We start from the raw sequence: 26,191 nt of genomic DNA, 5'->3' as shown, positions 1-26,191 counted from the left end.
TACTACTTTTGATACTTCTTATTTTGTAGCTTGTGAGGTAAAGTGACCCCCTCCCTACTCCCCCCTCATTCTCCTCTCTCCCTTCTCCCCCCTCCCTTCTCCCCCCTCCCTACTCCCCCCCTCCCTTCTCCTCTCTCCCTTCTCCCACCTCCCTTCTCTCCCCTCCCTTCTCCCCCCTCCCTTCTCCCCCCTCCCTTCTCCTCTCTCCCTTCTCCCCCCTCCCTTCTCTCCCCTCCCTTCTCCCCCCTCCCTTCTCCCCCCTCCCTTCTCCCCCCTCCCTTCTCCCCCCTCCCTTCACCCTTCTCCCTTCTCCCTTCTCTTCTCCCGGGAATCATTAGGACACTATCACTGGCCAAGCGGGCAAAAGTGTAGGACGATTAGAGACTGATAAAGACGGAATTGCAGTGGTTTCCCCAGGACAATAAAGGGATTCCATTTCTATTTTTCTGACGGTTTGTTAAATATTCTCTAATTTCGCTGATTAAAAGGTAAATATATTTTTAGGGTCTGCCGAGTGAGGCGGCCTCTCTAGGTCTTTCGCCCTGCAGCCGCTCTGGCAGGCATCGGGGTGGAGAGGGATTTTTCACGGGGTCCCGTCTTTAAACTTGGCTCACAGGTGGCTGGCAGCTCTCCGGGTGTATAATTCATATCAGCTCTGCGCTCCCAGCTATCCTGACATCACCGGCCAGGTTGAAAGCATTTGAGATTTCTGCTCCTTAGATAAAAGACAATAGAGGTCAGGGATTTTCTGCACAGTCCCAGTGTCAGTCAGCTCAGCGTGGAACCATAATCCCATACAGGCCAGAAACCCTCCTCCAGACCCCGAACTACAAAACCTCATACAGTCCCCAAACCAGAAAACCTCATACAGACCCCAAACCAGAAAACCTCATACAGTCCCCAGACCAGAAAACCTCATACAGTCCCCAAACCAGAAAACCTCATACAGTCCCCAAACCAGAAAACCTCATACAGTCCCCAGACCAGAAAACCTCATACAGTCCCCAAACCAGAAACCCTCCTCCAGACCCCGAACTACAAAACCTCATACAGTCCCCAAACCAGAAAACCTCATACAGTCCCCAAACCAGAAAACCTCATACAGTCCCCAAACCAGAAAACCTCATACAGTCCCTAAACCAGAAAACCTTATACAGTCCCCAAACCAGAAAACCTCATACAGTCCCCAGACCAGAAAACCTCATACAGTCCCCAAACCAGAAAACCTCATACAGTCCCCAAACCAGAAAACCTCCTCCAGACCCCGAACTATTAAGTCCTCATACAGTCCCCAAAACCAGAAACCTCATACAGTCCCCAAACAGAAAACCTCCTCCAGACCCCGAACTACAAAACCTCATACAGCCCCCAAACCAGAAAACCTCATACAGTCCCCAAACCAGAAACCCTCCTCCAGACCCCGAACTACAAAACCTCATGCAGTCCCAAAACCAGAAACCTCATACAGTCCCCAAAACCAGAAACCTCATACAGTCCCCAAACCAGAAACGTCATACAGTCCCCAAAACCAGAAAACCTCATACAGTCCCCAAACCAGAAAACCTCATACAGTCCCCAAAACCAGAAAACTTCATACAGTCCCCAAAACCAGAAACCTCATACAGTCCCCAAACCAGAAAAATTCATATAGTCCCCAAACCAGAAAACTTCATACAGTCCCCAAACCAGAAAACCTCATATAGTCCCCAAACCAGAAAACCTCATACAGTCCCCAAACCAGAAACCTCATACAGTCCCCAAACCAGAAACCCTCCTCCAGACCCTGAACTACAAAACCGCATACAGTCCTCAAACCAGAAAACCTCATACAGTCCCCCAAACCAGAAAACCTCATACAGTCCCCAGACCAGAAAACCTCATACAGTCCCCAAACCAGAAAACCTCATACAGTCCCCAAACCAGAAACCTCATACAGTCCCCAAACCAGAAACCTCATACAGTCCCCAAACCAGAAACCTCATACAGTCCCCAAACCAGAAACATCATACAGTCCCCAAACCAGAAACCTCATACAGTCCCCAAACCAGAAACCTCATACAGTCCCCAAACCAGAAACCTCATACAGTCCCCAAACCAGAAATCTCATACAGTCCCCAAACCAGAAACCTCATACAGTCCCCAAACCCAGAAAACCTCATACAGTCCCCAAACCAGAAAACCTCATACAGTCCCCAAACCAGAAAACTTCATACAGTCCCCAAACCAGAAAACTTCATACAGTCCCCAAACCAGAAAACCTCATATAGTCCCCAAACCAGAAAACCTCATACAGTCCCCAAACCAGAAACCTCATACAGTCCCCAAACCAGAAAACCTCATACAGTCCCCAAACCAGAAACCCTCCTCCAGACCCTGAACTACAAAACCGCATACAGTCCTCAAACCAGAAAACCTCATACAGTCCCCAAACCAGAAAACCTCATACAGTCCCCAAACCAGAAAACCTCATACAGTCCCCAAACCAGAAAACCTCATACAGTCCCCAGACCAGAAAACCTCATACAGTCCCCAGACCAGAAAACCTCATACAGTCCCCAAACCAGAAACCCTCCTCCAGACCCCGAACTATAAAACCTCATACAGTCCCCAAAAACAGAAACCTCATACAGTCCCCAAACCAGAAAACCTCATACAGTCCCCAAAACCAGAAAATCTCATACAGTCTCCAAAACCAGAAAACCTCATACAGTCCCCAAACCAGAAAACCTCATACAGTCCCCAAACCAGAAACCTCATACAGTCCCCAAAACCAGAAAACCTCATACAGTCCCCAAACCAGAAAACCTCATACAGTCCCCAAACCAGAAACCCTCCTCCAGACCCCGAACTATAAAACCTCATACAGTCCCCAAAACCAGAAACCTCATACAGTCCCCAAAACCAGAAAACCTCATACAGTCCCCAAACCAGAAAACCTCAGACAGTCCCCAAAACCAGAAAACCTCATACAGTCTCCAAAACCAGAAAACCTCATACAGTCCCCAAACCAGAAACCTCATACAGTCCCCAAAACCAGAAACCTCATACAGTCCCCAAACCAGAAAACCTCATACAGTCCCCAGACCAGAAAACTTCGAACATTCCCCAAACCAGAAAACTTCATACAGTCCCCAAACCAGAAAACCTCATACAGTCTCCAAAACCAGAAAACCTCATACAGTCACCAAACCAGAAAAACTCATACAGTCCCCAAACCAGAAACCTCATACAGTCCCCAAAACCAGAAAACCTCATACAGTCCCCAAACCAGAAAACCTCATACAGTCCCCAAACCAGAAAACTTCATACAGTCCCCAAACCAGAAAACCTCATACAGTCCCCAAACCAGAAAACCTCATACAGTCCCCAAACCAGAAAACCTCATACAGTCCCCAAACCAGAAACCTCATACAGTCCTCAAAACCAGAAAACCTCATACAGTCCCCAAACCAGAAACCTCATACAGTCCCCAAACCAGAAAACCTCATACAGTCCCCAGACCAGAAAACTTCGAACATTCCCCAAACCAGAAAACTTCATACAGTCCCCAAACCAGAAAACCTCATATAGTCCCCAAACCAGAAAACCTCATACAGTCCCCAAACCAGAAAACCTCATACAGTCCCCAAACCAGAAAACGTAATACAGTCCCCAAACCAGAAAACTTCATACAGTCCCCAAACCAGAAAACCTTATACAGTCCCCAAACCAGAAAACCTCATACAGTCCCCAAACCAGAAAACTTCATACAGTCCCCAAACCAGAAAACCTCATACAGTCCCCAAACCAGAAACCTCATACAGTCCCCAGAACCAGAAAACCTCATAGTCACCAAACCAGAAAACCTCATACAGTCCCCAAAACCAGAAAACTTCATACAGTCCCAAAACCAGAAAACCTCATACAGTCCCCAAACCAGAAAACCCCCATACAGTCCCCAAACCAGAAAACTTCATACAGTCCCCAAACCAGAAAACCTCATACAATCCCCAAACCAGAAAACCTCATACAGTCCCCAAACCAGAAAACCGCATACAGTCCCCAAACCAGAAAGCCTCACACAGTCCCCAAACCAGAAAACCTTATACAGTCCCCAAACCAGAAAACCTCACAGTCCCCAAAACTAGAAAACTTCATACAGTCCCCAAACCAGAAAACTTCATACAGTCCCCAAACCAGAAAACTTAATACAGCCCCCAAACCAGAAAACTTCATACAGTCCCCAAACCAGAAAACTTCATATAGTCCCCAAACCAGAAAACCTCATACAGTCCCCAAACCAGAAAATCTCATACAGTCCCCAAACCAGAAAACCTAATTCAGTCCCCAAACCAGAAAACCTCATACAGTCCCCAAACCAGAAAACCTCATACAGTCCCCAAACCAGAAAACCTCATACAGTCCCCAAAACTAGAAAAATTCATACAGTCTGCAAACCAGAAAAATTCATACAGTCCCCAAACCAGAAAACCTCATACAGTCCCCAAACCAGAAAACCTCATACAGTCCTCAAACCAGAAAACCTCCAGTTCTCAAATCATAAAGCCTCCTCCCTAAACTAAACTGCCTTTTCTCCCCCTCCCGACGTAACACCCCCACCACCCCACTCACTTGTCCCTTTTTTCTGTTCCTGTACCCCATCCCTATTTCCTGAACATTTGAGTAAAATGCGTTAAATAAAAGTATTTTAGTACTTTTTAAAAACAGCACCAGAATTATTAGCGAGAAAAATCCCCCCACAGTGAAATTTCTTGTCTGATAATCCTAGTGCTGTTTTAGTTTTGTAGCCGGGGACAGTCACAGGACCCCGTTTCTTAAAGTCTCCTAGATCCCCCAAAAAACAGATTCAGATTAACAAAGAGGAGAAAAATCTGGTAGGATTAGTGTTCCGTGTTTTTGGTATTTACCGATTTTCACCAATAAATCTCCCCTTTTTTTTTTATATAAGGAATCTGGTGTTTTACTGACTTTCTCCCGTTTTTCAATCCATTAAAAAAATTTTTCCAGGGTTTTAATTTTTGTTAAAGACACACACAATTTAGATTGTAAGCTCTTCGGGCAGGGATTTCCTTTCCTACTGTCTAATTTTGCTGCGCTTATTGTATCATTATAATTCCCCGTACTGTACTCTTTGTGAAATGCTGAGTACACTTTTGGCGCTATATAAATAAAGATATATGTAGCCATGCTGTAAAATGGTCTGCAGTTGTCTCTCCTGCTGGCAGTAAACCTGGTAAGTTACAGGGGTGCCAGCAGTAATCATGGAGGTTTGCCCTCACACCCTGGTGAGGTGTCCTATATATGGATGGGAGTGGCTACATACTCTGAGTCCACAGTTAGTGACATCAGAGATGTGTCTGTTTCCTGAGGTATATAAGGCACAGCACTGCCCAAAGTTAGTGTGCGTTGGAGGAAGGAATCAGTCTGTGTTGAGACTTGTGAATGGAGGGCCCACTAGTGCAGTAACCAGTGGCCCGTTTCTACATCAAGTAGCATCAAGCCTGACAAGGCCACACTGTGTCCAGGGACCTGACACAGGGGTGATCTCCCTGCGGGGAGAGGGGATCCCACTCCATTGGGAGGGCGTACCTTTTCAAGGGACAGTACGGCAAGATGTGCGGCTGAGCTAACCGCTGCAAGGGGCAGTCTGCCCATACTATCGTCAATAAAGATGCCCTGTTCAAAGACAACCCCACTGTGTGAGTGTGAAGTTACTCTCCAGTGGAAGTCCCCACCAAGAAGGAGTTCCTCATCAGAACCATCTCCCTGCGGACGCAGAGATCCTGATGAGGTGGAGGCGCTGCACGTGATATAGGTATGACTCACACACACTACCTCAGCTGCCTGTCTGGATTGACAGTCCCCGAACACCATCATGCGGGAGACTCAGGAGTCCTGTTGCCAACAGGTGCACCACCAGACACGACCATGTAATGGGGGCTGGATAGACCACAGGGGCCAATATGAGATTGGGTGGGTCAGACTAGAGGGAATACCCGTTACATTGGGAAGCGCTACTGAGATACCTGTCAACAGGACAGTCTTTTGCTAGGCACACTGGGAAACAGGGAGAGTGTCTGCTGCCACTTTGTGCTGCGTGGGACGGAGCCAGGGGTAGTCAGGGGAGCTGCAGACCGCACGGACGACCTGGGATCCTGCAAGGAGTTAGTGGGGCTGGAGCCGGGCTATAGCTGTCCTAGTCACCTTGAGGTAGTGCTAGGGTAGGACGCCTAAAGGGATAGACTGTTAACTAGGTCAGGAATCCTGGAGAGGGTCTGCGCTAGACTGACAAACAGTAGGTAGACACCCAAGTACTGCATGGAAGAGCCACAGTACTCTAGCCCATTCCAGACCACTTACCGGAGGGAGCACAGACTGGGAGGAAGGAGATACAGCAGACACAGAGAGAGTGAGCCTAGCCTGAGGTAGTGCAAACACGAGTCAGATCTACATTAGGTACACAAGGTGGTGCACAAGGCATTTTTATTGTATCGGTGTGGCAGCTGCCCCGCAGAGAGGAGCTCCATGTACAATAAAACCATATACAGTAACCAAATGGCGACCGCAAGAATGGAGGATCCGCGCGGTGCGGAAGGTCCAAGATAGCGGACGGAGGCCGAGGGAGAGAGCGCACATGGCATGTGTGCGGGTGAAGAGCAAGCTACAGAAGCGACTTTTGTGAGCCTGCTGTGGAGTGGCGCGAAAGCTGTGGCTACGCCGTGTTGGTCCTGCCTAGGACCTTGGGGTACTAACCCTGAGGACAGTGAGGAGGACATTGTTGTGAGATATGAGGAGCATAATGGACTTGTTTGTCATTCGACGTACAAACAGTCAAAAGCTACCTCAGCCGATAACAAGATTCACATTGCAAACCAAAATGGCGGTTCCCGCTTCCCTGGGAAACCGCGTGGGTTAGTTGCAGAAAATGTTGCAAATTCTCAACTTGCAGAGAGTTAGCCAGGAGTGGCGCCAACAGGAAAACCCCACCCTGATGGGGTGTATGGCGCGAAAGCTGGAGCCGCACCCTCATGGACTATGATTAACTCAGCCCCGGTGCTGGGTCATCTGACAGATTTAAAGGACCTCCCCCTAATCTCAACCAGGGGGAGTGGTTTCCAGTTTTGGCGGATGCAGATGGAGTTAGCTGGAGGAGGGGTTGCCAAACCAGCCCCTGCACTTCAGTTGCGAGGAGCCAGCGAGCAGAGCAGACCACTATTGAGAGTGCCTCCTATAGTGACCATGGCCTGCAAATCTGAAGAGGGATCTCTGATATCAACCCATCCTTACTCGGCTCCAGGAGGCTTCCTAATACTTTGAGTGGCTGGTACCGAGACAGTGGCATGCCTATGCCTACAGTGTCACCTGCCGGGGGGTACGGTGAGCGCTACAGCGCGATGCTCGCAATGTGGCCTGCAATATCTGTGGCCCATGCCAACGTTCGTGCCGGTCCAGGCAGTAGAGGCCGCAGGAGATGTAGCTATGTTATCGGCGGAACTCCCCGGTGCGCTCTGGAGGGAGCATGCGGATCCCGGAGAAAGGGGATCGGGCCCGGCTATCAAAGCTGAGCCGGACGAGAAAGACAATCACCGACGCAGTGATAAAAGAGAGGCTCACCGCCGATGACCGAGCGGAGTTCCCCTACCTAAGTCGAAGTTAGATTCCTCGGATGAGGAACCTGCAGTTCCTACCGCAGTAACGACACGACCGCCGGCGAGTCACTGTAGCAGTACTATCAAAAGAGTACCACTCACCTGTGTCAGCAGTGAACGAAGCAGAGTATCGCCCATACAGCGGCAACCCGAGCGGCGAAGTCCCACGGCCGTGGTGACCAGCGGTTCTGATGGCGGCAGATCCACCCCGACACCACTGAGCGGTAAGCAAAGTCCCTGCTTTTACCAGGCTCCGAGGGTGGCGACGGCGGAGAAGGGCGGTGCCAGGCCCAAGTGGTGCCACAGAGGAAAAAGGCGATGTCGTAGTGGAGGAAGAGGTCTCGCTTGGGGACCCAACTCAAGATGGCGGAGAGTCACGTGCGTTCCAGGACGTCGCTTCCGGCGGGCAGGGCGGAGCCGATTGGGAGATGACTACACTTCCTCGCTCGAGTAGTGTCAACCGATCGCCTAGGTCGAAGAAGATCGGGCGATCACTACGGAAGCCGGAGAGCAGTGAGACCAGAGAAGCGGAGAGCCCATGCGGTGGCACCGGACCAGGTAGTGGTGAAGAGCGGGTCGCAGCCCCGCGAATACCGACTGTCCGGCCCTATGCCCAATCCCCGGCCCTAGCTAAACCCAAGGCCCTAGCTAAAGCCCCGGCCCCAACCACCTTTTCCTTTGGTTCCTCAACGAGTTTTGGGATGTCAGGGGATTCCCGGGTCATTTCTGATGAACGGACTGGGGGGAGCTTGGACTGTGTTACATCCGATGATGGTTCGGTGGGTGGGAGGTACTCTCGGCAGGTATCAGTGTCCAGTGACTGTCCAAGTGCCGTCAGTGTCACTATTGCTAGCCGATCAAAGGGGTTAGATTATCAGGCCCGGTCAGAAGGTACCTCCGGTATATCCTCAGGGGATGGGCCAGAAGGGGAAGATTTAGTAGAGTCATCCCTGGAAGAGTTCAAGGAGACTCGGTGGTGGGCACCCCTGTTTGAAGGATATGAGGCATGGATGGATAGAACCAGGTTCATCTTAGAGCGAGATGGGGTGGTAGATTATTGGTGGGCCAAGGGGGAGTTCAATGAGGAGGCTCATTTAAAAGCGATGCAGGATCGATGGTATGACATTAGTTGCGGGCTATAGAGCCATTGGGTCCAAGCAAATTGGAAGATCCGGTAGAACCGGACGAACCCCTGTCATGGGTGCTGCCAGGGAGAGCGGGTAACACCAAGTTGATACGGGCCAGCCGGGCTGAACAGGCCATTGTGTCAAAGTACAAGAGCTCACATGGCTTAGAGTATCCCTATGTCCCTGAGCCCCTCATGCAGGAGATAGAGGATCAGAGGGATGGGTGGCTACGAGAAACGATAGAGATGTATATGGTGAACAAGGGGGACGCGATTACTGGGCGCAGGGCGGAAGAAAGGATCTCCCAACTAATGAGAGTGTGGAGCATCGGGCGCAGTATATACATGCGCAAGGCTGTATATAAACCTGAGAGTGGCTTGCCCCGGGAATACAGTATCACTGTAACCGATATGGCGGGTCAGGAAGTAAAGAAACCAGACCCTCGCCACTATTATTAGGAAGACAGATAGCGAGGTCTGTTTCTGAGATAAGTGCCCCCAGCTGGTCAGTGAGCGCTACACAGTTAATTATGAAAACAGTGATGTTGTTCTGACTAATTATGTGTTCCATTTTACAGTGCTTCCTGGACAAAGGTACACCAAATTTAGGTCCCAGCCGGGACGGTGAGGATTCACCAGGGGGAGATTGTAGCCATGCTGTAAAATGGTCTGCAGTTGTCTCTCCTGCTGGCAGTAAACCTGGTAAGTTACAGGGGTGCCAGCAGTAATCATGGAGGTTTGCCCTCACACCTTGGTGAGGTGTCCTATGTATGGATGGGAGTGGCTACATACTCTGAGTCCACAGTTAGTGACATCAGAGATGTGTCTGTTTCCTGAGGTATATAAGGCACAGCACTGCCCAAAGTTAGTGTGCGTTGGAGGAAGGAATCAGTCTGTGTTGAGACTTGTGAATGGAGGGCCCACTAGTGCAGTAACTAGTGGCCCGTTTCTACATCAAGTAGCATCAAGCCTGACAAGGCCACACTGTGTCCAGGGACCTGACACAGGGGTGATCTCCCTGCGGATCCCACTCCATTGGGAGGGCGTACCTTTTCAAGGGACAGTACGGCAAGATGTGCGGCTGAGCTAACCGCTGCAAGGGACAGTCTGCCCATACTAAAGACAACCCCACTGTGTGAGTGTGAAGTTACTCTCCAGTGGAAGTCCCCACCAAGAAGGAGTTCCTCATCAGAACCATCTCCCTGCGGACGCATATATCCTGATGAGGTGGAGGCGCTGCACGTGATATAGGTAGGACTCGCACACACTACCTCAGATGCCTGTCTGGATTGACAGTCCCCGAACACCATCATGCGGGAGACTCAGGAGTCCTGTTGCCAACAGGTGCACCACCAGACACGACCATGTAATGGGGGCTGGATAGACCACAGGGGCCAATATAAGATTGGGTGGGTCAGACTAGAGGAATACCCGTTACATATACATACACCTTACACAATCATTGTGTGTCCTGCGGCCCTGAGATTGCTTCTGTAAATCACAGAACAGACAAACGGTGAAGGTCGCAAGTTAAGCAAAGTAATATCGCTCTGTGATTGAGATGCGGTGCAGATTCCTTGGCATCTAGTCCAGTGGGTTCAGAAAAGCTATGGGCAACAGGTTTACATCCGGACCTACTCTACTAGAAGGTATATATACGTGTATGGAGAAAAGGTCCCCAATTTATTAATTAATTAAAATTATTTTTTACCCAATTTCATCCAGATTTGACTGTTAGGAAAAAAGCCCTGGAAATATTTTTACAATTAAAATAGGAAACACTACTTATGTCTGTGTCATTATATTGCTCTATATATTATTATTATAGGGCCCTGCTTATTATTATTATATAGTTATGTAGTGGGGCTGAATGAGTGGATCCGTGAGTAAAGGCGCTGCCCATGGAAACAATGACACAGAGTTTGAAGCAGGGGAGCCCGATTCACAGTCCCGGTGTCAGCTTCTTGTGACCTTGGGCAAGTCACTTTATCTCCCTGTGCCTCAGGCACCAAAAAATAGATTGTAAGCTCTGTGGAGCAGGGACTTGTGCTTGCAAAAATTCTATGTACAGCGCTGTACAAGAAAAAAATTATACGTCTCTTTATATTATTATATGGCTTTGTATGTTATTATATGGCTCTGTATTTTATTATGTGGCTCTGTATAATATTATATGGCTCTGTGTGTGTTATTATACAGCTCTGTATATTATTAAACGGCCCTGTATTATATATTATTGTATGGCCTGACAGGTTCCTCTGACAGTGCAGGCTCTGTAATTGGGAGGTAAAGTAAACCAGCTGATGGAATTAAGCGCCTCAGCCTAATCCCCGGCCTGGGATGAGTTACAGGAGGAGGACAGGATGCTGGGGGGTTCAGGATGTCACCGCACAGGGACGTCCTGCTGGGAATTCCTTAGGATCATGAAATCCTGGCCTTACTCTATTACTGTATCATAAAGTGGTGCTGTGCACCCACCTCTGCTTCACAGCAACAGCGGTACTCAAATATATTATTATATTAGCTATTGTTATGATGAAGAACTCAATACATCCCACTATTATATGTGGGTCATGTAAATGATTCTATTACCCTCTGAAGGGGGAAGAACCTGGGAGACGTCCTTTGATACATTATACACTTTATCTAAATGTCTATCTAAGCCTCAGCTGTGCCCCTAACTTGAGGCACAGGCCCCCCGTGCCCAATTTGATTGCAAGTTCTTCGGGACAGAGGGCCCCACTGGCCATTTTTAAAGCCCCAGGTTTGACTATTTGAAACAAAATGCACTTGAAGGAAACGGAGAGGTAAGAAGGGGAGGTCATTATTTGAAGGGGAACTTCTCGTGTCTGGGTGTCCAACTACCGCAAAACTGCACCAAGGAAGACTGGAGATTGTCCAGAAATTCTGCGCGGTTCCTTTGCCGCTGGGGGACTTTACTACACAGACTCCTAGTCATTTTGTCAACACTGACATGTAAATATCGTCATTTGTTAGGTTAAAAATACATTCTTATCCCTGACATCTCTGGTGAGACTTTATCTCATGCTGTATAATGTATAGGTCCATGTAATAACCGGGCTGCATATGAGCGGTGGGTGTATTTTGCAGGGGAGAGCTGCTCCTGCTCATCCTATTTCTGAATCCCTTGGAATTCCGGCTGTTGGAGTCTCGTTAATTCCCACTAATATCATGGAATGCCTCTGCGGAGTGAAGGCTGAAATTTCACCCGCGTTAATTAGAGGCTGGGGGGAGCCTCCTGTTGACAGAGGCTATCGATGTCCACCATGTTCATTAACTGCTCTGAACCACCTCGGACCCAATTAATTTACTCCCTCTCGGCCATGCAGGAGCCACCGACAGGGAAGGGGTTAAAAGGAACTTTTCTGCAGATCTGGGTATGTGCGTTATTAGCAGTGCGAGTAGTGTACGTGTGAGTAAAGTTTGTGTGTGTGTTACTAGCAGTGTATATGTGTGTGTGTGTGACTAGTGTGTATGTGTGAGTGAGTGTGCGTTATTAGCACTGAGTAGTGTGCTGTGTGAGGTGTGTGTGTATGTATGTGTTATTAGCTGTGTGCGGTGTGTGTTATTAGCTTTGTGAGGTGTGTATATTTGTGTTATTAGCTGTGTGCGGTGTGTGTTATTAGCTGTGTGCGGTGTGTGTTATTAGCTTTGTATGGTGTGTGTTATTAGCTGTGTGAGGTATGTATGTGTTATTAGCTGTGTGATGTGTGTTGTTAGCTGTGTGATGTGTATGCGTTATTAGCTGTGTGAGGTGTGTATATGTATGCGTTACTAGCTGTGTGCTGTGTGATGTGTATGCGTTATTAGCTGTGTTAGGTGTGTGTTATTAGCTGTGTGAGGTGTGTGTAATTAGCTGTGTGAGGTGTGTGTATGTGTGTGTTATTAGCTGCGTGAGATGTGTGTTATTAGCTGTGTGAGGTGTGTATGAGTATGTGTGTGTTATTAGCTGTGTGAGGTGTGTTATTAGCTGTGTGAGGTGTGTTATTAGCTGTGTGAGGTGTGTGTGTTATTAGCTGTGTGAGGTGTGTGTAATTAGCCGTGTGAGGTGTGTGTATGTGTGTGTTATTAGCTGCGTGAGATGTGTGTTATTAGCTGTGTGAGGTGTGTTTGAGTATGTGTGTGTTATTAGCTGTGTGAGGTGTGTTATTAGCTGTGTGAGGTGTGTTATTAGCTGTGTGAGGTGTGTGTTATTAGCTGTGTGAGGTGTGTGTGTGTTATTAGCTGTGTGAGGTGTGTGTAATTAGCTGTGTGAGGTGTGTATGAGTATGTGTATGTTATTAGCTGTGTGAGGTGTGTGTTATTAGCTGAGTGAGGTGTGTATGTGTGTGTACAGTATGTGTGTGTTAGGCCGCATCCATGTTTAGTGCTTGCGGGCCGCTTCCGCTCGGCACTGAGCCCCTACAGCCGAATGAGAGCGGCTTTAGTAGGGGCTCGCCTACGCTTCCGCAAGCGCGCGGAAGCGTAGGTCTTAGGAAAATTTTAAATCTTCGCCCTTGCCGGAGCGCGGGGCCGGTCACGTGAGCGGTTCGCCCATTGAGGGCGAACCAGCTCCATGACGTCACTGGCCCGCCTGCCGACACGCCCCCAACATGTCCACGGACAGCGCGCTGTCTAAGGCCAGGGAACCGCTTTCCCTCAGCGCGCCTCCGCACGCCAGCAAGAACCATAGACGAAGCCTTATGTGTTATTAGCTGTGTGCGGGTCACTCTTATCTGTGAGGGGAAAGTTGTAGGAAGCAGTTTGTCTGCTACATTATTACACCAAGTGACAGGAGCACACGGGCTCAACACTGCTTCCCCGGCTGAAACAGGCAAATATACTGGGCTCTTATAAAGGACATTTATTACGGGTGGACGTGTTCACGTGTCACAAATACCAACTTTGCAGATTCAGTGTTTGCCCTCCAAGCAAATGTTAGGAACACATTCTCAAATCTGAGCGAGATAAAAAAGAAAAAAAAGCCCTTAACTTTACCCTCCGATTCCGTTTTATGCACATTAAAATGCCATATAAATTCCCATTTTTTTTTTAAATAGACCTTTTAAGGCAACAAACTTCAAGTTTGAAGCTTGAAAAAGTATGGCCATATTTACAAAAAAAAAAAAAAGCATTTGATTTGTTTCCAGAGTTTAAGGAAAATCCCAAATCAAACCTGAAAAGTTTTTAGAACCAGAACATTAGTGAACCTGGAAACGCTGAACTTTATAGGGAGCGGTCACATGGGGCAATAGGACTCGGAGGAGTTATAGGGAGGGGTTATGTGGGGCAATAGGACTCGGAGGAGTTATAGGGAGGGGTTATGTGGGGCAATAGGAGGAGTTAAAGGGAGGGGTTATGTGGGGCAATAGGAGGAGTTAAAGGGAGCGGTTATATGGGGCAATAGGAGGCGTTATAGGGAGGGGTAATGTGGGGCAATAGGAGGAGTTAAAAGGAGGGGTTATATGGAGCAATAGGAGTTATAGAGAGGGGTTATATGGGGCAATAGGAGTTATAGGGAGCGGTTATATGGGGCAATAATAGGCGTTATAGGGAGGAGTTATGTGGGGCAATAGGAGGAGTTAAAGGGAGGGGTTATATGGGGCAATAGGAGGAGTTATAGGGAGCGGTTATATGGGGCAATAGGAGGCGTTATAGGGAGGGGTTATATGGGGCAAAAGGAGGGGTTATAGGGAGCGGTTATATGGGGCAATAGGAGGAGTTATAGGGAGGGGTTATATGGGGCAATAGGAGGGGTTATAGAGAGGGGTTATATGGGGCAATAGGAGGAGTTCTAGGGAGGGGTTATATGGGGCAATAGGAGGAGTTCTAGGGAGTAGCTATATGGAGCTGTAGGAGGAGTTATAGGGAGCAGTAGGAGAAGTTATAGAGTGTGGTTATATGGGGCAATAGGAGAGGTTATAGGGAGGGGTTATATGGGGCAATAGGAGAGGTTATAGGGAGGGGTTATATGGGGCAATAGGAGTTATAGGGAGCAGTTATATGGAGCAGTAGGAGAAGTTATAGAGAGTGGTTATATGGAGAAATAGGAGGAGTTATAGAGAGATAGCTATACAGTATAAGGAGTTTGTGATGTCAGTTATAATACCAAGAGGCTGCTGCATGTTGAGATTTATTGCTGACATCTCTGGCTTCTTGCAGAATGGGGGTGGGGGGGGGGGCTTTATTCCCCTTTAAACAATGATCTGTGATGTGAGGGAACTGGGTGTTCAAAGTGAGGAAGACCCCCAGCGTGGAGCCTTCCTGAGATCCGTCACATCGCTCTGCGTGTTTGTTTTTCCAGCTCTCCCTCTCTGCGAGGGGACAAGGGACGCGTTTCACGGGGCTTCAGGACGTGGGGCAGGAATTCCATTCCCAAATTTGTTATACATTGGGCACAGCTGGACCCAGATCCCTTCTCCCCCCCCCCCGGACCCCCCACCTTCCTTCCAAAACTGTAACAATTAATAATGCGAGTGCTGAGCTGCGAACACGTCCTGCTTGGTTCAGGGGACTGGGACAATTATATGGCCGGAGTAAAGGCCCATTAACCTCTTCACCGTCAAGAGCCTAACGGCGAGTTGCTTTCCATGGTATAAGTGGAGAGATACATTGATTTGCCATGTGTTACCATGTGGCAGTGAAGTGGTTAAGGATCAGTGAGAATTGGGGGGGGGGGAGGAAAGGGGCCATAACATTTTATTTTCGCTTATTTTTTTATCAGCGAGTTCAAAATCTGGGAGACGTTGTTGCTAAAAAAAATCAGTCAGATTGACCCGCAATCAGTGCTAGGTTTCTGTCCTTATCTATTGCGGGTGCAATATATGAACCAGGATGTTGTATCTTGTAAGGCAAATTCTCTGTAATCCACCCAGCACCCTGAACTTCTCGTTATTAATCAGTGATCATTAGCAGCAAAGTCATCTTCCGGTAATAAAATGAAATATTCCCAGGGAAGGCTAGAGTCACTGTAAACAGCATAAAAGTATTGTATTGTATGTCTTTAGATAGCGCCATTAATGTACATAGCACTTCACAGTAGTAATACATGTGGTAATCATATAAATAACAAATAATATAAATAACAGGTCATGAGACTAAGTGCTTCAGACATAGAAGTCACATTAAGGAAGAGGGAGTCCCTGCTCCGAGGAGCTTACAATCTAATTAGTCTAATCTAAAAGTCCATATTTACTAAGCGGTACAATTCCCCAAGACACGTTCCAGCGCTGGAAGGCATTTAAATAAAGTTCCATTAGGTGTCTTTCGGCGCCGAAAGGTGTGTAGCATCGTTTAGTAAATATGGGTCATAATATTTATAGGAAACTAGGCAGGACCTGCAGCTGTATATTCTATTGTTCTGAGAACACATGGGATTTATTAAACATGTCAGTGTTATTAGGCTTAGGGGGTCTATTCCCGTAGCTTCAAAGTGTGATAACCCGCTTCTAAAGTGCCCTTGCCGATCGGATCGGCACGCTGTGCTATTCTGTAAGCTCTTATCGCATGTACATGCCACGTCGAAAAGGCTTTTTTAGAAGCGGTTTCACTCTGGCTCTGTCAATCGGATCGGTTTTGCCCCCAAATTCCTCCAACTCGCATTTTTTTTTTACGCCACCTCAAGGTTGGCGAGGTTGGTATTCTGATTTACGTCCAGAGTCTGAAATATGGGTTTGGTTGAAAGAGCAAAACCCATAAATGAGACGGGGGATGGAGTTAGCACCATCTCTGGTCATTCTGCATCTAAAGCACGTACAATTCGAGCGGGCTGGTTGTTAAACTGGGCGGTTCGGCACTTTTTATAGAAGCGGTTTAGAAGATGTGATTTGCCATAGTGAATAGGGTTTTGTCTCAAATTTCATTCCGCTACTTCTAAACATGCCGGTTTGCCATTGACAACTTCGGAGCTATGAGAATAGACCCCCAAAGCCTTTACATGAGTTTTTAATAGTTGGGAGTTTAATACATATACATTGGCATTTTCTATTTATTTATTTCAGAGAGGAGGATCCTTATAGATGAATCGCTGACCATTGAAGTAGGAGAATCTGCAACAGGTCTGTGTGATTTTGGATAAGTCACTACTTTTATCCCGTGCGTGCCCGACAGATTTTAGATTGGGAGAGGGGGTGGGGGTGGGGGGGGTGAGAGAGAAAGGAGAAGGGGGTATGAGACAGTAGGGAGAGGGGGATGTGAGAGAGAGTGGAGGGAGAGGGGTTATGAGAGAGAGGAGGTAGAGGGGATGTGAGGGAGAAAAGAGTGAGAGGAGGAGTGAGAGAAAGGAAGTAGTGGTGGTGTGAGAAAGGAGGGAGAGGGGTGTGTGTGAGAGAAAGGAGAGGGAACAAGTGAGAGAAAAAGGGGAGATGTGAAAATTAGGGAGGGGGTGAGAGAGAAAGCAGAGAGAGGGGGATATGAGAGAGAAAGGTGGAATAGGGAGAGAGAGAAAGGAGGGAAGGGGATGTGAGAGAGATGGGGGGGTGTGATAGAGAAAGGGTATAGAGGGGGTTGTGAGAGAGAGGAGGATGAGGGGACGTGAGAGAGAGGAGGGAGAGAGATGGGAGAAAGGGAAGGGGAAGAGAAAGGAGGTAGTGGGGGAAGTGTGAGAGAAAGGGGGGATGTGAGAGAGAGGGGGGATGGGATAGAGAAAGGGTGGAGAGGGGGATGTGAGAGAGAGGAAGGTGAGGGGATGTGAGAGAGAGGAGGGAGAGAGATGGGAGAAAGGGAAGGGGAGAGAAAAAGGAGGTAGAGGGGGAAGTGTGAGAGAATGGAGTGGGGTTGGGATGTGAGAAAGTAAGGAGGGAGGGGGATGTGAGAGAAAGGAGAGAGAGGGGGGATGAGAGAGAGAGGGGAGAAAGGAGGGAGAGGGGGAGAGAAAGGAGGGAGAGGGGGATGTGTGTGTGTGTGTGTGTGTGTGTGTGTGTGTGTGTGAGAGAGAGAGAGAGAGAGAGAGAGAGACGGAATGTGTGAGAGAAATGAGGGGGAGAGGGGATATGAGAGAGAAAAGAGGAGAAGGGGGATGTTTGAGGGAGAGGGGGTGTGAGAGAGAAAATAGGGGCAGAGGGATGTTAGAGAGAAAGGTGGGAGAGGGGGATGTGAGAGAGAAATGGAGGAAAGGGGGTTGTTTGAGGGGGTGAGAGAGAAAGGTGGGATGTGAGGAGAGGGGGGGGGGGTGAAAAAGGAGGGGGTGGAGGGAGAGGAAAGGATGGTGTGAGAGAGAAAGGAAAGAGAGGGGGATGTGATAGAGAGAGGGAGGAGATGGGGGGGGGGGGGAGAGAGAGTGATGAGAAAGAGTCCTCTCTTTATCATTAGGGTCTACAGATACAGTGGCTTTTATATGGTATGTGATGCAGTTATTATAATGAAGTGTATCAGTTTCTTTTGCCATAATTACTTCTCTATGTTTTGTGCATCTATAATAATAATAATAATAATAATATTAATAATAACAGCCATGTTTGCGCTGCATGAACCTCACATTCCTGCCCTATGTGAATCTGATAAAACCATTAGCTCACATTCGACATTAGATTATTTTTCCATCCCATTAATACGCAGACATCAGCGTCACTTGGGAGCTGGTCGGATGTTGTGTTATGTAGAGTTATTTACTGAGCATCTTGTCTGATAAGTCCAAGGTCATTGTCCTTCTGCGCTCCTACCCCCTGAATTCTTAGAAGGAGAATGTTTCTGTGTCTGCGGAACAGCATGTGCACAAAGTTATCTTGCTTAATACTCACAGAGATCAGAATCCCCCCTCCTCACCTTCCCTCATCACCTTCTCTCCTTCCATCCTCAACTTTCCTCCTCCTTCTCTCTTTATCTCCTTCTCCCCTGCCACCCTTCTCTCCGTCCCTCCTTCCTCATTTTCCAGTGAAAATTTTCTTTTTTTATGTCTAAAGATCTGAAATAGAACCCCCCCCCCCCCAGCGAGTTAAAATCAGAGTTGGTGAATTATTGCAGGTCACAAATAAGATGTCAGCTGTCACAGCTCCCTACCGGTCACTCCAGAATTTCAAACCCACTTCAGCAAAGCTAAATGCCGTTCTGCTGGTGTAGTCAAGAATAAGGCTTGTTTTATAGTCCTCGCTGCTGCGCGTGAGGGCGTGCGCCCGGCGTTGCGCATGGGCGTTTAGTTGTTAGAGCGCAAGCGGTGATGCGCGCGGTTAAGGGGCGTAACTCTGACATCGGAGCATTAGGCCACGCTGTGATTGGTTCGCGGAGTGGCAGAAGCGCCAAAATACAATTTGATTGTATTTTCCCTGGTCTGCCGCGCCACTTCTCACGGCCGTGCGCACGTCCCTAGTATAGAAACGTCTGGCTAACACACGCGCAGTATATGACAGACCTTAGCTGGAGTGGAGGAGATGGCGGCCGGATAAAAGGGGGAGGGAGTTTCCAAAGAACGCGTCGCAGTGGGAGACCCTTTTAGGGTAAACTATGAAAAGTGATGTTTACATATTAAGAGGCTAAGAGCTCTAGTGAGATATGGATAAAGTTCTATAAGGCTGCGCTTAGAGTGCCGGCGACGCGACGGCGACCGCAAACAAATGCATTGTCGCAGCTGCATGCGCTTATAGTAAGCGCGACGGTCACAAAGCGACAGGGCGACGCGATTTTTTGAAGCCGGCAATATTTGATTTTTCAGCGGCTGTCACCTCATGTGACAGCCCCTGAACCAATCAATGGCCTGGTGGCCCGCGACGCCGCCGAAAGCGAAATACAACTTTCGCTAGCGGCAACGGGTCACGTCACGCGTCGCCTTTGCGGGCACTATACGCGCGGCCTAACACAGATTGTGTCTGGAAATTAAAGCGCTCACCCATGCAACGTTCTCTGCCGTCAACACCCAACTTTTCTATCTGTGTTTAAACAATTGTTGCAGCTGCAATAAAAACATGGGACCAGATAACTGCTGCTGCCGCCGCAGTGCTGTTATATTTTAAGCCTTCACCCATCAGCATCTGCTTTGTTTTGATAGAATACCATGGGCTCTATGAATCAGAGGTGCACGTGCGCGGACTCAGTGTGTAATAAAAATCGCTTTAGTCTGAAACGCGACATATTTATTATGTGTATTTCTACTGTTGCAGAATTTGGAACATACAGGCATACCCCGGTTTAAGGACACTCACTTTAAGTACACTCGCGAGTAAGGACATCTCGCACAAAAGGCAAACGGCAGCTCACGCATGCGCCTGTCAGCACGTCCTGAACAGCAATACCGGCTCCCTACCTGTACCGAAGCTGTGCGCAAGCGGGGAGACTATAGAGCCTGTTACAAATGCATTATTTACATCAGTTATGCACGTATATGATAATTGCAGTACAGTACATGCATCGATAAGTGGGAAAAAGGTAGTGCTTAACTTTAAGTACATCTTCACTTTACATACATGCTCCGGTCCCATTGCGTACGTTAATGCGGGGTATGCCTGTACTGTGCTAAAAAACAAGACACACCGCCTTCAAGGTGACGGAGAAACCCAACGCAGAAAACGGTCAAGAAAAGTAACGCAAACCGCACATTATTTAATACACAGACCTGCGCTGGCAAATATAACTCCGCCCTAACTGCCCCCCAGGGCCGGCTGGGATGTTTGCGGGGTTCGGGGGCAGGGACATGTGCGGGGCATCAACTTTTACCTTCTCCGGCGGCATCTCCTCGGCGTCCCTTCATCATGGCTCCACGTGACGTCGCGGTGCCATGCGGCGTCACGTTGTCAGGGCATCAGGATGCCACGGGGTGTTCAGCTGTCATAGCAACGTGACGTCCCGTTGTCATGGCAATGCAACACCATTTGACGCATGAGGAAATGCCGCAGGAGAAAGGAAGAGAGTTGCAGAGGCCCCGTACTCTCCCCCGGCAAATCAGTGGAATTGTTGTGTGGGAGAGAGCAGGGCCTCTGTAACCGTGGGGCTTGGTGCGAAGGCCCCGCCATCACGCCGGCCCTGCTCCACTCGCTCGATAAATCCATCATCTTGTCGCAGGCGGGCGAAAATGGCGCATCTCAGAATAATACATAGACACTGCCTGTAGGTATATTTCAGTGCGAGTTGCAACAAAATAACAACTTTGTGTGGGAATTTGCCCTTTGATATATAGAGAGCCGTGCTTTTGAATAAGGGTTTCCTGGCTTTATGAGTGGTTGCCTTGTAAGCGTAAATATGATTTATTATTAATTAAAATGTTCCCAGGGGTATTTATCTTTGGAATTCCTTCATGTTGGTTCAGTAAAAGGCATCACAGCCTGAACAAGAATTCGGCATGCTGTAAAGTAATGCGTGTAAGCGTGTTTAGCGCCGGAGAGGGCATGGACGCTGTGTAATGTTTGTTTTCATGGCTGATACGGAGGATGTGAGGCTGCCTGTGGGGGCTCTGGTTTCAGGGGGGCTCTGATCTGAATTTCAGGTGGTCTTCTAGGCTCTGCTTTGTGTTTGAACAAGGATTTGTCTGTGATCTTCCTCAGCTGCTCACAATCAACCCCACAAATTGGAAGTGTCACACACGGGGGGCCGGCGTGTCACAGAGAGCTGCTCTGTTTGTTACATCTGGCACCGAGGCCTGTGTTGCTGAGGGGATGGGCTGTAAAGGTATCTTATGAAGTAACACCGCTTAGTAGGTATGGCCCTAAACCTCCAATGTATGAAGGTGCTCTGCTCCTGTGTGAATCCTTCATCAGGTCTGGGGGAGAAACCTTCCCAACGCGTACTGTTACATACAATAACACGCAGAGCAACGCGTACTGTTACATACAATAACACGCAGAGCAACACGTACTGTTACATACAATAACACGCAGAGCAACGCGTACTGTTACATACAATAACACGCAGAGTAACGCGTACTGTAACATACAGTAACACAGAGAGCAACGCGTACTGTTACATACAATAACACGCAGAGCAACGCGTACTGTTACATACAATAACACGCAGAGCAACGCGTACTGTTGCATACAATAACACGCAGAGCAACGCGTACTGTTGCATACAATAACACGCAGAGCAATGCGTACTGTTACATACAATAACACGCAGAGCAACGCGTACTGTTACATACAATAACACGCAGAGCAACACGTACTGTTACATACAATAACACGCAGAGCAACGCGTACTGTTACATACAGTAACACGCAGAGCAACGCGTACTGTTACATACAGTAACACGCAGAGCAACGCGTACTGTTACATACAGTAACACGCAGAGCAGCGCGTACTGTTACATACAGTACCACGCAGAGCAACGCGTACTGTTACATACAGTAACACGCAGAGCAACGCGTACTGTTGCATACAATAACACGCAGAGCAACACGTACTGTTACATACAGTACCACGCAGAGCAACGCGTACTGTTACATACAGTATCACGCAGAGCAACACGTACTGTTACATACAGTACCACGCAGAGCAACACGTATTGTTACATACAGTACCACGCAGAGCAACGCGTACTGTTACATACAGTAACACGCAGAGCAACGCATACTGTTACATACAGTAACACGCAGAGTAACGCGTACTGTTACATACAATAACATGCAGAATAACGCTTAACACATAGAGCAACATGTACTGTTACATACAATAACACGCAGCGCAATGTGTACTGTTACATACAATAACACGGAGAGTAACGCATACTGTAACATACAATAACACGCAGAGCAACGCGTACAGTTACATACAATAACACGCAGATCAACGCTTAACACATAGAGCAACATGTACTGTAACATACAATAACACGCAGAGCAACGCGTACTGTTACATACAATAACACGCAGAGCAACGCGTACTGTTACATACAATAACACGCAGAGTAACGCGTACTGTTACATACAATAACACGCAGAGTAACGCGTACTGTTACATACAATAACACGCAGAGTAAAGCAAACTGTTACATACAATAACACACAGAGCAACGCGTACTGTAACATACAGTAACACGCAGAGCAATGCGTACTGTTACATACAATAACAATACAATACAATAATTCTGACCCGTTACATCATGGTGTGTGGATCCTAACACTACCTATACAATACTGCATATATTACTACATATCACAGAGTATCTATGATCCCTCCATAGTTTTGGGCAGCCCCCCCCCCCCAAGGAGGATTTTAAAACACATCACTGTATATATATATATATATATATATATATATATATATATATATATATATCACACACTTTTTAATTAATAAAATGTTATTATTTTTCTTATTTTAGTCCTCTGTTGATTTCTATAGGGGGTTGTTATAGAGTTGGTGAATAACCCAGGATATATCCACCTTGAGTGCTAGAGATGTATTATGCCTCTTGGACACATATTGTCATTTATTGCAGATCCACAACGAGTGCAACCAGTAGGACCTTTTTTTTTAACCCTCAGGTGTCTTACCAGTAAATACGTGTTATTTCTACTTGCACCCTGAACTAAGTATCTTATTACTGTTTTTATATATATATATATATATATATATATATATATATATATATATATATATATATATATATATATATATATATATATATATATATATGATATTGTGTATTAGGTTGAGCTGTGATGGTCATTTCTATTGTTTTGTACATACAATAATACGCAGAGCAATGCATGCTGTTACCAATAACATGCAGAGCAGTGTGTTACAGTGATATAATAACATGCAGAGCAGTGTGTTACAGTGATATAATAACATGCAGAGCAGTGTGTTAGTTACATAATAACATGCAGAGCAGTGTGTTACAGTGATATAATAACATGCAGAGCAGTGTGTTACAGTGATATAATAACATGCAGAGCAGTGTGTTACAGTGATATAATAACATGCAGAGCAGTGTGTTACAGTGATATAATAACACGCAGAGGTGTGTGTTACAGTGATATAATAACATGCAGAACAGTGTGTTACAGTGATATAACATGCAGAGCAGTGTGTTACAGTGATATAATAACACGCAGAGCAGTGTGTTACAGTGATATAATAACATGCAGAGCAGTGTGTTACAGTGATATAATAACATGCAGAGCAGTGTGTTACAGTGATATAATAACATGCAGAGCAGTGTGTTACAGTGATATAATAACACGCAGAGCAGTGTGTTAGTTATATAATAACACGCAGAGCAGTGTGTTACAGTGATATAATAACATGCAGAGCAGTGTGTTACAGTGATATAATAACATGCAGAGCAGTGTGTTACAGTGACATAATAACACGCAGAGCAGTGTGTTAGTTATATAATAACATGCAGAGCAGTGTGTTACATTTATATAATAACATGCAGAGCAGTGTGTTAGTTACATAATAACATGCAGAGCAGTGTGTTACAGTGATATAATAACATGCAGAGCGGTGTGTTACAGTGATATAATAACAGGCAGAGCAGTGTGTTACAGTGATATAATAACAGGCAGAGCAGTGTGTTACAGTGACATAATAACACGCAGAGCAGTGTGTTAGTTATATAATAACATGCAGAGCAGTGTGTTACATTTATATAATAACATGCAGAGCAGTGTGTTAGTTACATAATAACATGCAGAGCAGTGTGTTACAGTGATATAATAACACGCAGAGCGGTGTGTTACAGTGATATAATAACATGCAGAGCGGTGTGTTACAGTGATATAATAACAGGCAGAGCAGTGTGTTACAGTGATATAATAACATGCAGAGCGGTGTGTTACAGTGATATAATAACAGGCAGAGCAGTGTGTTACAGTGATATAATAACAGGCAGAGCAGTGTGTTACAGTGACATAATAACACGCAGAGCAGTGTGTTAGTTATATAATAACATGCAGAGCAGTGTGTTACATTTATATAATAACATGCAGAGCAGTGTGTTAGTTACATAATAACATGCAGAGCAGTGTGTTACAGTGATATAATAACACGCAGAGCGGTGTGTTACAGTGATATAATAACATGCAGAGCGGTGTGTTACAGTGATATAATAACAGGCAGAGCAGTGTGTTACAGTGATATAATAACATGCAGAGCGGTGTGTTACAGTGATATAATAACAGGCAGAGCAGTGTGTTACAGTGATATAATAACATGCAGAGCAGTGTGTTACAGTGATATAATAACATGCAGAGCGGTGTGTTAGTAATATAATAACATGCAGAGCAGTGTGTTACAGTGATATAATAACACGCAGAGCTGTGTGTTACAGTGATATAATAACATGCAGAACAGTGTGTTACAGTGATATAATAACACGCAGAGCAGTGTGTTACAGTGATATATTAACATGCAGAGCAGTGTGTTACAGTGATATAATAACACGCAGAGCCGTGTGTTACAGTGATATAATAACATGCAGAGCAGTGTGTTACAGTGATATAATAACATGCAGAGCAGTGTGTTACAGTGATATAATAACACGCAGAGCAGTGTGTTAGTTATATAATAACATGCAGAGCAGTGTGTTACAGTGATATAATAACACGCAGAGCAGTGTGTTACAGTGATATAATAACATGCAGAGCAGTGTGTTACAGTGATATAATAACATGCAGAGCAGTGTGTTACAGTGATATAATAACACGCAGAGCAGTGTGTTAGTTATATAATAACATGCAGAGCAGTGTGTTACAGTGATATAATAACATGCAGAGCGGTGTGTTACAGTGATATAATAACATGCAGAGCAGTGTGTTAGTTACATAATAACATGCAGAGCAGTGTGTTACAGTGATATAATAACATGCAGAGCAGTGTGTTACAGTGATATAATAACATGCAGAGCAGTGTGTTACAGTGATATAATAACATGCAGAGCAGTGTGTTACAGTGATATAATAACATGCAGAGCAGTGTGTTAGTTACATAATAACATGCAGAGCAGTGTGTTACAGTGATATAATAACATGCAGAGCAGTGTGTTACAGTGATATAATAACACGCAGAGCAGTGTGTTAGTTATATAATAACATGCAGAGCAGTGTGTTACAGTGATATAATAACACGCAGAGCGGTGTGTTACAGTGATATAATAACATGCAGAGCAGTGTGTTAGTTACATAATAACATGCAGAGCAGTGTGTTACAGTGATATAATAACATGCAGAGCGGTGTGTTACAGTGATATAATAACATGCAGAGCGGTGTGTTACAGTGATATAATAACATGCAGAGCGGTGTGTTACAGTGATATAATAACACGCAGAGCAGTGTGTTACAGTGATATAATAACATGCAGAGCAGTGTGTTACAGTGATATAATAACACGCAGAGCAGTGTGTTACAGTGATATAATAACATGCAGAGCAGTGTGTTACAGTGATATAATAACACGCAGAGCAGTGTGTTACAGTGATATAATAACATGCAGAGCGGTGTGTTACAGTAATATAATAACATGCAGAGCGGTGTGTTACAGTGATATAAT

The 26,191-nt window shown here is 46.5% G+C and overlaps 1 long non-coding RNA gene across 1 annotated transcript in view; it reads right to left on the bottom strand.

The window, feature by feature from the left end:
* LOC142465827 (uncharacterized) overlaps window positions 1–26,191 on the bottom strand; it is a 45,939-nt gene that overhangs the window by 9,069 nt on the left and 10,679 nt on the right. Inside the window, exon 2 of the long non-coding RNA XR_012787989.1 lies at window positions 18,538–18,676. This is a non-coding gene — a long non-coding RNA (uncharacterized LOC142465827). The remainder of the gene's footprint in view (window positions 1–18,537; window positions 18,677–26,191) is intronic.

The sequence above is a fragment of the Ascaphus truei genome, chromosome 14, assembly GCF_040206685.1.
Source record: "Ascaphus truei isolate aAscTru1 chromosome 14, aAscTru1.hap1, whole genome shotgun sequence".
In the NCBI taxonomy this organism is placed as follows: domain Eukaryota; kingdom Metazoa; phylum Chordata; class Amphibia; order Anura; family Ascaphidae; genus Ascaphus; species Ascaphus truei.
The sequence above is the reverse complement of the archived record's forward strand: the minus strand, read 5'-3'. Positions and strand labels throughout refer to the sequence as shown.